The sequence below is a fragment of the Pseudophryne corroboree genome, chromosome 6 (genome assembly GCF_028390025.1).
Source record: "Pseudophryne corroboree isolate aPseCor3 chromosome 6, aPseCor3.hap2, whole genome shotgun sequence".
Classification (NCBI taxonomy): domain Eukaryota; kingdom Metazoa; phylum Chordata; class Amphibia; order Anura; family Myobatrachidae; genus Pseudophryne; species Pseudophryne corroboree.
In genome coordinates this window covers 96,295,311-96,308,254 of record NC_086449.1, presented here as the reverse complement: position 1 = coordinate 96,308,254, position 12,944 = coordinate 96,295,311, and positions in this window count along the sequence as shown.

Here is a 12,944-nt window from a genome sequence, read left to right as displayed (position 1 = left end):
ATCAGCTCCAATGTATCCCTAAATATGTAAAAATACAAACAAATTGCTAAATTTTGTGGTAAAAATATAACTGCAATCTCAATAGATATGATTTATGACCACGTGGCCAGCTGGTGGCTTTTGATCATCATGCTGCCATGATGATGGGCCTTTTTTAAGGGGAGGCCTGGAGCTGGAGCTCCATCCGTCTCATTGTTAATCTGGCCCTGGTGATATATATACAGGTTGAGTATCCCATATCCAAATATTCCGAAATACAGAATTTTTTGAGTGAGAGTGAGATAGTGAAACATTTGTTTTCTGATGGCTCAATGTACACAAACATTGTTTAATACACAAAGTTATTAAAAATATTGTATTAAATGACCTTCAGGCTGTGTGTATAAGGTGTATATGAAACATAAATGAATTGTGTGAATGTACACAAACATTGTTTAATACACAAAGTTATTAAAAATATTGTATTAAATGACCTTCAGGCTGTGTGTATAAGGTGTATATGAAACATAAATGAATTGTGTGAATGTACACACACTTTGTTTAATGCACGAGGTTATTAAAAATATTGGCTAAAATGACCTTCAGGCTGTGTGTATAAGGTGGATATGAAACATAAATGCATTCTGAGCTTAGACTTAGGTCCCATCGCCATGATATCTCATTATGGTATGCAATTATTCCAAAATACAGAAAAATCCGATATCCAAAATACTTCTGGTCCCAAGCATTTTGGATAAGGGATACTCAACCTGTATGTATATCATACTTGCCTACCTGACCCTCTCCATGAGGGAGAAAATGCTCTGTTCCTGGACTCTCCTGGTAATGTATGATTGCCATCACCTGTGGTGAAACACCTTTCTTATCAATTACCTAGCTCACCACAGGTGATGGCAATCATACATTACCTGGAAAGTCCAGGAACAGAGCATTTTCTCCCACATGGAGAGGGTCAGGTAGGCAAGTATGATGTATATATATAAACATACACTTATGTATAACAGACCCTCCAGTTCTATTTAGCACAACATGAGTTGGGGGAAATACTGTACAGCATAAATATGGTCATACAGTAGCTCATATGTAAAGTGATGTGACTGAGTTGGGGGGATTGACAGGGATATGACAATATGGAGGGAGATTGTGTGATACATGATATAAGGGAATATGCTTATTTTGTACATGTCTCCCCACCTTCCCATTACCACACCAAACTGGAACATATGAGTTTGGAGTGGAGATATCCTTTACCATATTTTCAAGGTCTTTGAAATTTCATCTAGCTCTTTCCCTCAGAAGTGGATTTTTCTTTCCAAGATAATAACCTCAGATCACTGGTGTTAACAGGAATTGACAGCAGCTGATCTGGCCCTTATTTGCATTGTAAATAACAAGGGAGAGATGCTGAGAATATTAGATCAGAATCAAGGTAATTTTCATAGGAAATAAGGGAGCTTCTGCCCTTGAAATTTGAACTGGCTGTTCAAAGCGGTTTATTATCACATTCTTCACGATTGCTGAACAATGTGTCAGTATTTTCTTTTTATCAAAACCAACTATATTTTCTCATCAGGAAATTTCCTTTGTTGCATTACACAGGTTTTTCAAATCAAGTGAATATATTATTTGTTCAGTAAATGTCTTCAGAAGAACTGTTCCCCTGAGGTGTCTACACTGTCTTTAAAGATATAATTTCTAAGAATATGGATATTATCTGTAAAAAATTGGAGACACTTCTCAAATTGAATAAGTGGTTGAAAAAGAAAAAAATAATAATCACAGACCGACTATATGAGTAGATAGATAGATAGATAGATAGATAGATAGATAGATAGATAGATAGATAGATAGATAGATAGATAAATTTGGAATATTTCTTGAGGGAGATTTTATTAGTACTAAACAAATTAATCAGGGGAGTTAATAAAACAGGTTAAAAGAAAGATGAAAGATAGATAGATAGATAGATAGATAGATAGATAGATAGATAGATAGATAGATAAGCAAAAGATAGAGATTTTGATTGAGAGATAGACAGACAGAGTAGGTAGATAGATAGAAAGATAAATGATATAGGTGGATAAATAGCAAGAAACAGATAGCAATGACATACAGTAGATAGGAGAAAGAAAGAAAGAGAAAGAAAGAAAGAAAGAAAGAAAGAAAGAAAGAAAGAAAGAAAGAAAGAAAGAAAGAAATAGATACTGTAGATTAATGATAGATAAAGTAATAGATAAATGATAGATAGATAGATAGATAGATAGACAGATAGATAGATAGATAGATAGATACATTTGGAATATTTTTTGAGAGAGATTTTATTAGTACTAAACAAATGAATCAGGGGAGTTAATAAAACTACCAAAACAATAGTCCTTGAAATCACGAAGAACCCCCTAATGTCATTATAAAAGATACACAGTACAATGCAAGACTAGTATGAGCAATAACTTCAGAAAGACCAAGTTACAATTTGCTAAAATATAAAACAGTGGACATACTGTATGTTACCTCTACCAGAGAAATGGGCTGATAACATTAAGGAGGAGAGAAGAAGACACAGAGCACACCATTTCATTTAGCAGCCATGGGAGAGGTATCATGGCGTGTAAATGCTTGGCTGTCTCTTGAACTGAATCACTCATCTCTATTCATGATGTACAGTAACTTGCGAAAAACAAACTGATGAGAATGTCTGTAGCACAGGCTCCACCTATTCCCTAACTCACAGACACAGGACACTGGGGTACATTTTGCATTTTTTTTTTAAATAACTAAGGGGTGTATGTACTAAGCCTTGGAGAATGATAAAGTACCAGCCAATCAGTTCCTAACTGCCATGTTACAGGCTGTGTTTAAAAAATGCACAAAATGGAAAGCTGCTCAATCAGATTGTAATATCACTCAGGTGCTAAAAGGGGAGGGGTAATTCTGTGTAGGAAAAAACTATGTGTTCCCTAATGCACACCGAGTGAAAAATATTACTACATAATAGTCAGATAATACGGAGATCTTAGTTGCGTATATCTGCAGATATAGGGTTAAGCCCCCAGGCCGATCGACAAGGCTTCTCCGTCACTGGGGGTCCCTAATACTAGGTATGGGCCCGGGGTGCAGGACCCCACGATGTCGGCACAGGTCGGCCACCCCAGGTCAGCACACAGGTGAGAATTAATAGGGGTTAATAAGAAGCACAGAAGTGCTATGTAAGTGGTGTGATTAAAATAATATATACAAAGTGATAGGGAAAATCATAAGTGTTAATAAAGTGTTAGGGTGTGCAGACCTGAAGCAGCCCAGCCATACCGACACAGGGGCCACCGCACCCCACACCCACCCCATAAATAATTACAAATATGTCTGGGTTAAATTCCCAGTGTAAGGCCACATTGTAATGGCTCCTACAGCATCTGAGAGCCAGCTTACCTGGGGATACCCCTGGCTTCCCCTATGGCACTCTGGAGTCAGCAATCCCTCCTAATGCTGACCCATCCATGCCTCTCTAAATACAATGCACAAAATGAAAGCTGCTCAATCAGATTGTAATGTCACTCAGGTGCTAAAAGGGAGGGGTAATCCTGTGTAGGAAAAAACTATGTGTTCCCTAATGCACACCGAGTGAAAAATATTACTACATAATAGTCAGATAATACGGAGATCTTAGTTGCGTATATCTGCAGATATAGGGTTAAGCCCTCAGGCCGATCGACAAGGCTTCTCCGTCACTGGGGGTCCCTAATACTAGGTATGGGCCCGGGGTGCAGGACCCCACGATGTCGGCACAGGTTAGCCACCCCAGGTCAGCACACAGGTGAGAATTATTAGGGGTTAATAAGAAGCACAGAAGTGCTATGTAAGTGATGTGATTAAAATAATATATACAAAGTGATAGGGAAAATCATAAGTGTTAATAAAGTGTTAGGGTGTGCCGACCTGAAGCAGCCCAGCCATACCGACACAGGGGCCACCGCACCCCACACCCACCCCATAAATAATTACAACTATGTCTGGGTTAAATTCCCAGTGTAAGGCCACATGGTAATGGCTCCTACAGCATTTGAGAGCCAGCTTACCTGGGGATACCCCTGGCTTCCCCTATGGCACTCTGGAGTCAGCAATCCCTCCTTATGCTGACCCATCCATGCCTCTCTAAATGTGCTGACCTGGGGTGGCCGACCTGTCGGTATGGCTGGGCTGCTTCAGGTCGGCACACCCTAACACTTTATTAACACTTATGATTTTGCCTATCACTTTGTATATATTATTTTAATCACACCACTTACATAGCACTTCTGTGCTTCTTATTAACCCCTATTAATTCTCACCTGTGTGCTGACCTGGGGTGGCCGACCTGTGCCGACATCGTGGGGTCCTGCACCCCGGGCCCATACCTAGTATTAGGGACCCCCAGTGACGGAGAAGCCTTGTGGATCGACCTGGGGGCTTAACCCTATATCTGCAGATATACGCAACTAAGATCTCAGTATTATCTGACTATTAAGTAGTAATATTTTTCACTCGGTGTGCATTAGGGAACACATAGTTTTTTCCTACACAGAATTACCCCTCCCTTTTAGCTCCTGAGTGACATTACAATCTGATTGAGCAGCTTTCCATTTTGTGCATTGTATTTAGAGAGGCATGGATGGGTCAGCATTAGGAGGGATTGCTGACTCCAGAGTGCCATAGGGGAAGCCTGGGGTATCCCCAGGTAAGCTGGCTCTCAGATGCTGTAGGAGCCATTACCATGTGGCCTTACACTGGGAATTTAACCCAGACATATTTGTAATTATTTGTGGGGTGCGGTGGCCCCTGTGTCGGTATGGCTGGGCTGCTTCAGGTCGGCACACCCTAACACTTTATTAACACTTATGATTTTCCCTATCACTTTGTATATATTATTTTAATCACACCACTTACATAGCACTTCTGTGCTTCTTATTAACCCCTATTAATTCTCACCTGTGTGCTGACCTGGGGTGGCCGACCTGTGCCGACATCGTGGGGTCCTGCACCCCGGACCCATACCTAGTATTAGGGACCCCCAGTGACGGAGAAGCCTTGTCAATCGGCCTGGGGGCTTAACCCTATATCTGCAGATATACGCAACTAAGATCTCCGTATTATCTGACTATTATGTAGTAATATTTTTCACTCCGTGTGCATTAGGGAACACATAGTTGTGTTTAAAAAATGACAGGAGATAACTGGTACTTTTCTCCCTACACTTTATCTCTAAATAGACCCCTACATCTCTAAAATTCAGCACTCTATTTGGGTGGGATTTACGAAAGGAAAAATGCAGTAAAATCCCAGTTTTCTGTGTTTTTACCGTATTTTCAAATATATTCAAATGTAAAGTAATTTACTAAGACCCGTTCAGCCACTTATTGATGCAGCGGGTATCGCCAGCTTTTTATGGTGATACCCTATAGAAGCCTAGTGGCTTCTTTCCGCATCCTGCTGCTTCCGCCACGCAGCGCCGCTCACGCTGTCCCCGCATACCTGACTGCTGGCAGCCTCACTCTCACAGTCCCAGATCCCAGCCTCCTCCTGCCCCAGGAACATAACCAGATGTACTTCCAGCTGCAGGGAGGAGGAGCCCGGGACTGACTACAGACGTCACCTCCCGGGGCTGGGAGGTAACAGAGTCCTCAGCAAGCCCTCTCACTCGGCTGCACAGGTAACACGGGGCAGCTCTTACCGCATAGTGATACTAAGCGCATATCTTAGTACATATGCGATAAGTATCAATGCGGAATGTGGTGGAATGTTATCACCGTCTTAGTACATCCCGCCCTTAAACCTGGCGTGCTGATCACTTGGGAATGTGAGGAACAAAAGCCAATGAATACTTCTTTATACACATAATTTCATCCAGGTAAGCGTAATTAATTGGGCATATTCATTAAAATACAGTACAGTCTGATAAAGCTTCGGATTCTGGAGTAAGTCCTAGAAACTGCAGCAAGCCTGTAACCAGCTGACACCACTCACAAGCAAGGATTACGCATTTCTATCCCCCTCTTGACACTCTTCTCCACACCTGGCTCCCAGAAGTAAGTGCTTCTGCTGCTTCTGGGACATACGCCACTGGCAGGCTGCATGTCGCTTCCAGGAAGTTCCCTTTAGGCTGGGCCATCACCAATGAACTCAAACAGCTGAGGCAGCAATCCCTCACCTACCCCAATTGCTAACTTTTTTGGTTTGCTAACAAACCTGAAAAAGGTCCATAAAGTAAATTTGGAACACAGCAAGATGTGCTGGAACCGAACTTGATAGAAGTAAAGCTGTGGAGCCAAACTCTGAAATCTGCGGTCAGGTTGAACAGACCGAATCATCTGAAGTTGCACTGGTGATGAAAGATGAGCCTGGAGGGCCTTAACAAGGGTACACTGGCTGCAGACTGGAGGCAGGAGTCATGTGATTTAATTCAGGAACTGAACTAGAGGTAGCGCATTCCGTTGACTCCAATATGGCGGCACCCATGTCCCAGCGGAGCTGACTCCAACACAACGTCCTGCAATACAAGTGATTTATATATGTCTAGGAAATGGTATCGCACAGTGCACACTCCGGTTCTCACTTTGTGACACCACCCTATCACCAAGGAATACACAGAATGATTTGTTCAAAAGACTACCAAAGCAATGAGCCACAAACTATCCCACAACACAAAATCGACAATTTCTTATGTGTTTATTGAAAGGTTGAAAATCCTACTACAGGGCAAACACCAGCAATGATGTCTCTCGGCAGGAACTTGAAATCTCTTTGGGGAATTATTGAACCCAGATGTACATAAAGAAGTCCATTGAAAGCAATTAAAAATATATCTCAAAGATTCCTAGAAATTCAGTCAGAAAGTGTTAGCACGGGATTATCGATTTGACAAACGGCAACCAAGAAAATCATTTCAAGGTCTGGTCCCTATACTGCCAATGTTGGATGTAGATGAAATAGATGAAATCCTTAATACACAAAGGAGAGAGGTCACAAGCTCAAATGCTGAATCAATTTAAAAGAGCTCAAATGTTGAATCAATTCAAGAGCCAAAGGTAATGTCAGCTGGGCAACCTCAGGTTGTTTTTAGAGAATTGTCTAGTCAACAAGATTTATCTTCAGAGATTGGTAATGGTAACACCACAATTGTAAAATGGTAACGAGCATTGAAATATGAAATCAAAGGTTCCAATTTCTTGTTAAACTATTTTTGAAGTTCTGCAAGATAGTAGTCATGATGTACAGGCCAAACTAATTCAAAATTGCTTGCACGGAGGGAGGAAATAAAAGACACCAATCAACAGCAAGTGGTGGCTAAGGCAATAAGCTGAATCTGTTCTGATGCTATATAGCCAAAAGGATATACAGAGGGAAGAGAATGAACATAGGAGAGAACAGAATCTAAGCATTTAAGAGACTGGTCAATAGACAACTGACAGTCCTCCAGATGACCAGCAGCTAAGGGCAATGCCAGTATATATGGCTGACAGTGCCCATTGTCAGGCATACCCTCCAGCAAATTTTGGAAAAGAAGGTACCACTGATGCAAATTTCTGAAACATACATATCTGGAAGCAGTATTGTGCCTAATTTCATCAATAACTCCTTTGTCAAATATCTCTCGCAGTCACTTCAAGAGGCTACCTGTTTGTCTATGTGACTTACATTCCTCATGCAAAGAGAACACCTGCCACTTAGAGTATACTAAGGGGTCTGCGTACTAAGCGTTGGGGAGAGTTAAAGTGGATGGAGATAAAGTGCCAGCCAATCAGCTCCTAACTGCCATGTGACAGGCTGGGTTTGAAAAATGACAGGAGCTGGTTGGCTGGTACTTTATCTCCGTCCACTTTATCTCTCTCCAAGGCTTAGTACATAGACCCCTTACTGTAAAATTGTCTGAGGCAGTAGGATTGAAAAGCAGTAATAAGTTAGAGGCAAGCCTAGGCCACATGGAGGAGTGGAGGTTACGCTTCTGTAAATAGAAAGAAGGCTTAAACCCCCCATCACCTGATGAATGCCCCCTCCTGACAGTACCAGGGTTAACCAATACAACCGTACCCAACGGTAAATAAAGACACAGAGACTTGTATAAGGGGAAAGTAAGGTCAGCTTTATTTATTTAAAACTAAACTATTTAAGGATTTAACTGACTAGCATATCTATATAACTATAATCCTAAAATGAAAGAGGAAGAAAGGAAACAAGGAACAGTATGGTGGCACAGAAAGAATGGCCCCCACAGTGCAATATCGCCAACTGCATACCCACCTCAATTTTCCACATGGGGGGCAAACAGCCAGCCCCATAACCCTGCTCAAGGTATCCACCTCCCACCCCAATGACACAACAACATGAGGCCCACCTGGACCAGTGGTGCCGCTGACCTCGGTAGGGTATAATCAGCCTAAGACATGTATTGGAGGGGAGAGCACCTCAAGCTCACAAAAAAACAGATGGCAACTGCATCCATTCTTTCCCACCACGAAAGCTGACACCATCAACAGACAACTACACAAGGGAGGGTGGGTAACATCCACCAGGAAAAATTTCCCTAAAATGGATGCCTACAGCAATCTGAGATGGACCTGAAAACCCCACCCCTTATCTCTAATTCTATAGGCTAAACCAACCTCACCCTACCTCACACAAAGCCTCCTACAGAAAACATTAACCCTTCCTTGCCTAGAGGTAAGCATCCGCAGGCTCGGGTGTTTAGTCACCTACATGCATATAAAAGGCATTCCATCCTAATTCTTTGGTTTGAAGAATTTGTCTTTGATTTAAGCTAAGGAGGGTCTCACTCTCAGGAAATATCAATAAGAAATGTAATATTTCCAAGACAGCCACAGCTGAAAGGACACAAGACCACATCCCTAAGGAAAAGCTTTATTATTGAGAAAAAAGCACAATAGAGCTGTGAGAAAGAGCCAATCTAAATTTCTAGGGAAACTCAAAGACAACTTTGAGTAACTATGGATGACTCAGAATCATCTCAGCCACATGTCCATGTCCGGCTTAGTGGAAGGGGGCAACCGGGCATTTGCATGTAGGATAGGTGTGCCATATGTGCATACTTGCCTACTCTCCCGAAATGGCCGGGAGGCTCCTGAAAATCGGGTGACCCTCCCGGCCCCCCGGAAGAGCAGGCAAGTCTCCCGATTTGCGGGGTCCCCCCTGCCCGTCCGCCCACTTAGTGTGTAAAGTGGGCGGTCCGGGCAGTTGATGACACGATTCTTGCTGAATCGCGTCATCATAGCCATGCCCCCTGCAGTGTAATGCCGGTGATCGCGGCATTACAGAGCGGGGGCGTGGCTTAAAGGAGGTGTCACTGTGACCCCGCCCTTGCTCCGCCCTTGCTCCGCCCCATCCCGCCTCCGGCCACCCCCTCCTTTACAGCACAGCCTCCCCTGCCCGCCCGCTGAGCCGACCTGGCTGCTCTCTCCCGCAGAGAGCAGCCAGAATATCGGTAAGTATGCATATGTGTACAGACGGAATGGCGGTCTAATGAGGTGTGAGCATATGGAGAGATCTATCTGGTTTCAGATGGATCTCTTGCACCAAGGATAGGGCTGGTGATTGGAACATTCATACGGAATACAGGAGAGGGAGCTTATAAGTTGAGTTCTAATATAATAAAAACATTACAATTTACAATACTGATTAATGGGAAAAGGACAGTCTTTAATGTCCCCTCACTTTGATAATTTATTTCAAATATAAGTGAGGCTTATCCAAGTAGTAATCAAGGAGAGATGTTTTTAGTAAATGTAATTTATAGAAGTGGCGGTAATAAAGATCTAGCAGACAGGACTTCAAATAACAATGTACAATATGTACAAGTTATGAAGAAAGGGAGAGTGACCCAGTGAGCGGCACTAGCTGAGATATTAGGGGACAAATTAGTGACAATAAGAAGCTGCTGTTCGGGGGGAAATCAGCCCTCCTGCTAAAAAGTAATATTGTATATCATACACAACAAAAGCCGAGGAACAGCACTAATAATAGTAGAAATAATGGGGGTAATTCCAAGTTGATCGCAGCAGGAATTCTGTTAGCAATTGGGCAAAACCATGGCCCTAATTCCGAGTTGTTTGCTCGCTAGCTGCTTTTAGCAGCATTGCACACGCTAAGCCGCGCCCTCTGGGAGTGTATCTTAGCTTAGCAGAAGTGCGAACGAAAGATTCGCATAATTGCGAATAGAAATTTCTTTGCAGTTTCTGAGTAGCTCGGGACTTACTCGGCATCTGCGATCAGTTCAGTCAGTTTCGTTCCTGGTTTGACGTCACAAACACACCCAGCGTTCGCCCAGACACTCCCCCGTTTCACCAGCCACTCCCGCGATTTTCCCAGAAACCCGCGTTTTTCCATAAAATGGCCAGTTTCCGCCCAGAAACACCCACTTCCTGTCAATCACACTCCGATCACCAGAACGAAGAAATGTCTTCGTTAAGCCGTGAGTAAAATACCTAACTTTTTGGCAAATTTACTTGGCACAGACGCACTGTGAACATTGCGCATGCACAGTTTGCGACAAATCGCTCCGTTGCGAAAACCACTAACGAGCGAACAACTCGGAATGAGGGCCCATGTGCACTGCAGGGGAGGCAGATTTAACATGTGCAGAGAGAGTTAGATTTGGGCGTGGTGAGTTCAATCTGCAATCTAATTTGCAGTGTAAAAATAAAACAGCCAGTATTTACCCTGCACAGAAACAAAATAACCCACCCAAATCTAACTCTCTCTGCACATGTTAAATCTGCCTCCACTGCAGTGCACATGGGGGGTCATTCCGAGTTGTTCGCTCACAAGCTGCTTTTAGCAGCTTTGCACACACTAAGCCGCCGCCTACTGGGAGTGAATCTTAGCTTCTTAAAATTGCAAACGAAAGATTCGCAATATTGCGATAAGACATCTCTGTGCAGTTTCTGAGTAACTCGAGACTTACTCGGCATCTGCGATCAGTTCAGTGCTTGTCGTTCATGGTTTGACGTCACAAACACACCCAGCGTTCGCCCAGACACTCCTCCGTTTCTCCAGCCACTCCCGCGTTTTTCCCAGAAACGGTAGCGTTTTTTCACACACTCCCATAAAACGGCCAGTTTCCGCCCAGAAACACCCACTTCCTGTCAATCACATTACGATCACCAGAACAAAGAAAAAACCGTGAGTATAATTCCTAACTGCATAGCAAATTTACTTGGCGCAGTCGCAGTGCGGACATTGCGCATGCGTACTAAGCGGAAAATCGCTGCGATGCGAAAACATTTACCGAGCGAACAACTCGGAATGACCCCCATGGTTTTGCACAACTGCTAAAAAATTTCCTGCTGCGATCAACTTGGAATTACCCCCAATATGTCTCTTGGGAAACATGCAAAAAAACAACAACCAAACACTGGAGATGAGACTAAGTAGATGAGATTTATCAAAGCTTGAAGAGAGATAAGGTGGCGTGAGATAAAGTACCAGTCAATTAGCTCCTGACTGTCAGTTTTCAAATGCAGTCTGTAACATGGTAGCTAGGAGCTGATTGGCTGGTACTCTGTCTCTCTCCACTTTATCTCTCTCCAAGGCTTAGTACATAGACCCCAGAGAGAGGGGGGTCTATTTACTAAGCATTGGATGGAGATAAAGTTAATGGAGTTAAAGTGCTAGCCAATCAGCTGCTGGTTGTCATTTTTTTAACCAAGCCTGTGACATGGCAGTTAGGAGCTGATTCGCTGGTACTTTATGTCCGTCCACTTTATCTCCATCCAAGGCTTAGTAAATAGACCCCTAAGCCTTGTAAAGAAATAAAGTACCAGCCAACCAGTTCTTGTCATTTTTCAAACATAGCCTGTAACCTGACAGTTAGGAGCTGGATGGTTGGTACTTTATCTCTCTCCACTTTACCTCTCTGCAAGGCTTAGTAAGTAGACCAGGGCCGGTTCTTGCCCTTGCGGCGCCCCGGGCAAAAGTTAGGGGCGTGGCTTTACATGGGGGCGTGGTCAGTCACGCCCCCCATTTGTAGCGCAGCTGGAAAAAAAAAGAAGAAAAAAAAGTATACTTACTGTACCCCGCTCCTGTTTCCAGGCCCTGCAGACCGGCGCCGCTCTTCTCCTCGGATCAATGGGAGAGACGTCAGTCATGACGTCTCTCCCATAGCACAGCATAGGCACTAGAGGTCAATTATGACCCCTAGCGTCTATGCCACAATGCTGTGCGGTGCGCGATGACGTCATCGCGCACCGCACACCAAAGATCCTCTCCATGAAGGGAAACTAGACGCTTAGCGTCTGATTCCCTTCAGAGCGGGGGAGGACCAGCGCCACGAAGGGAAACCAGACGCGTAGCGTCTGGTTCCCTTCTCACAGCGGGAGGGGGGGCACAGCGGGGGGACACTGCTGGGGCGCACACTGACAGTGGAGTATCTTGCCATGGTGCGGCGCCCTCCGGATGGCGCCGGCGCCCTCCGGAAGGCGGCGCCCCGGGCAAAAGTCCTGCTTGCCCGTGGCAAGATCCGCCACTGAAGTAGACCCCCATTTAAAGGGACATTTATCAAAGTTTGGAGAGAGATAACATTGAGAGAGAGAAAGTAACAACCAAACAGCTCCTGACTTTCAGTTTACAGGCTGTGTTCGAAAAATGACAGGAGCTTATTGGTTGGTACTTTATCTCTCTCCACGTTATCTCTCTCTAAGCTTTTATAACTCTCCTCTGTAATATGCAACACATAATAAAATCCATAAACAGACAAATGATTGGATCCAGAACAGTAGTTAGTGAATAGCGACGCTACTAAAGCAGTCCAACAATAATAAAATGCAATTACTTTAAAAGCAGACCTGACGCAGAGGCGGAACTACCGCCAGTGCAACCAGTGCGTTGCACTGGGGCCCGCCTCTGTCCAGGGGCCCAAAGTATGTAATGAGTCAAAACTGACTCATTACATGCCGCTGTGT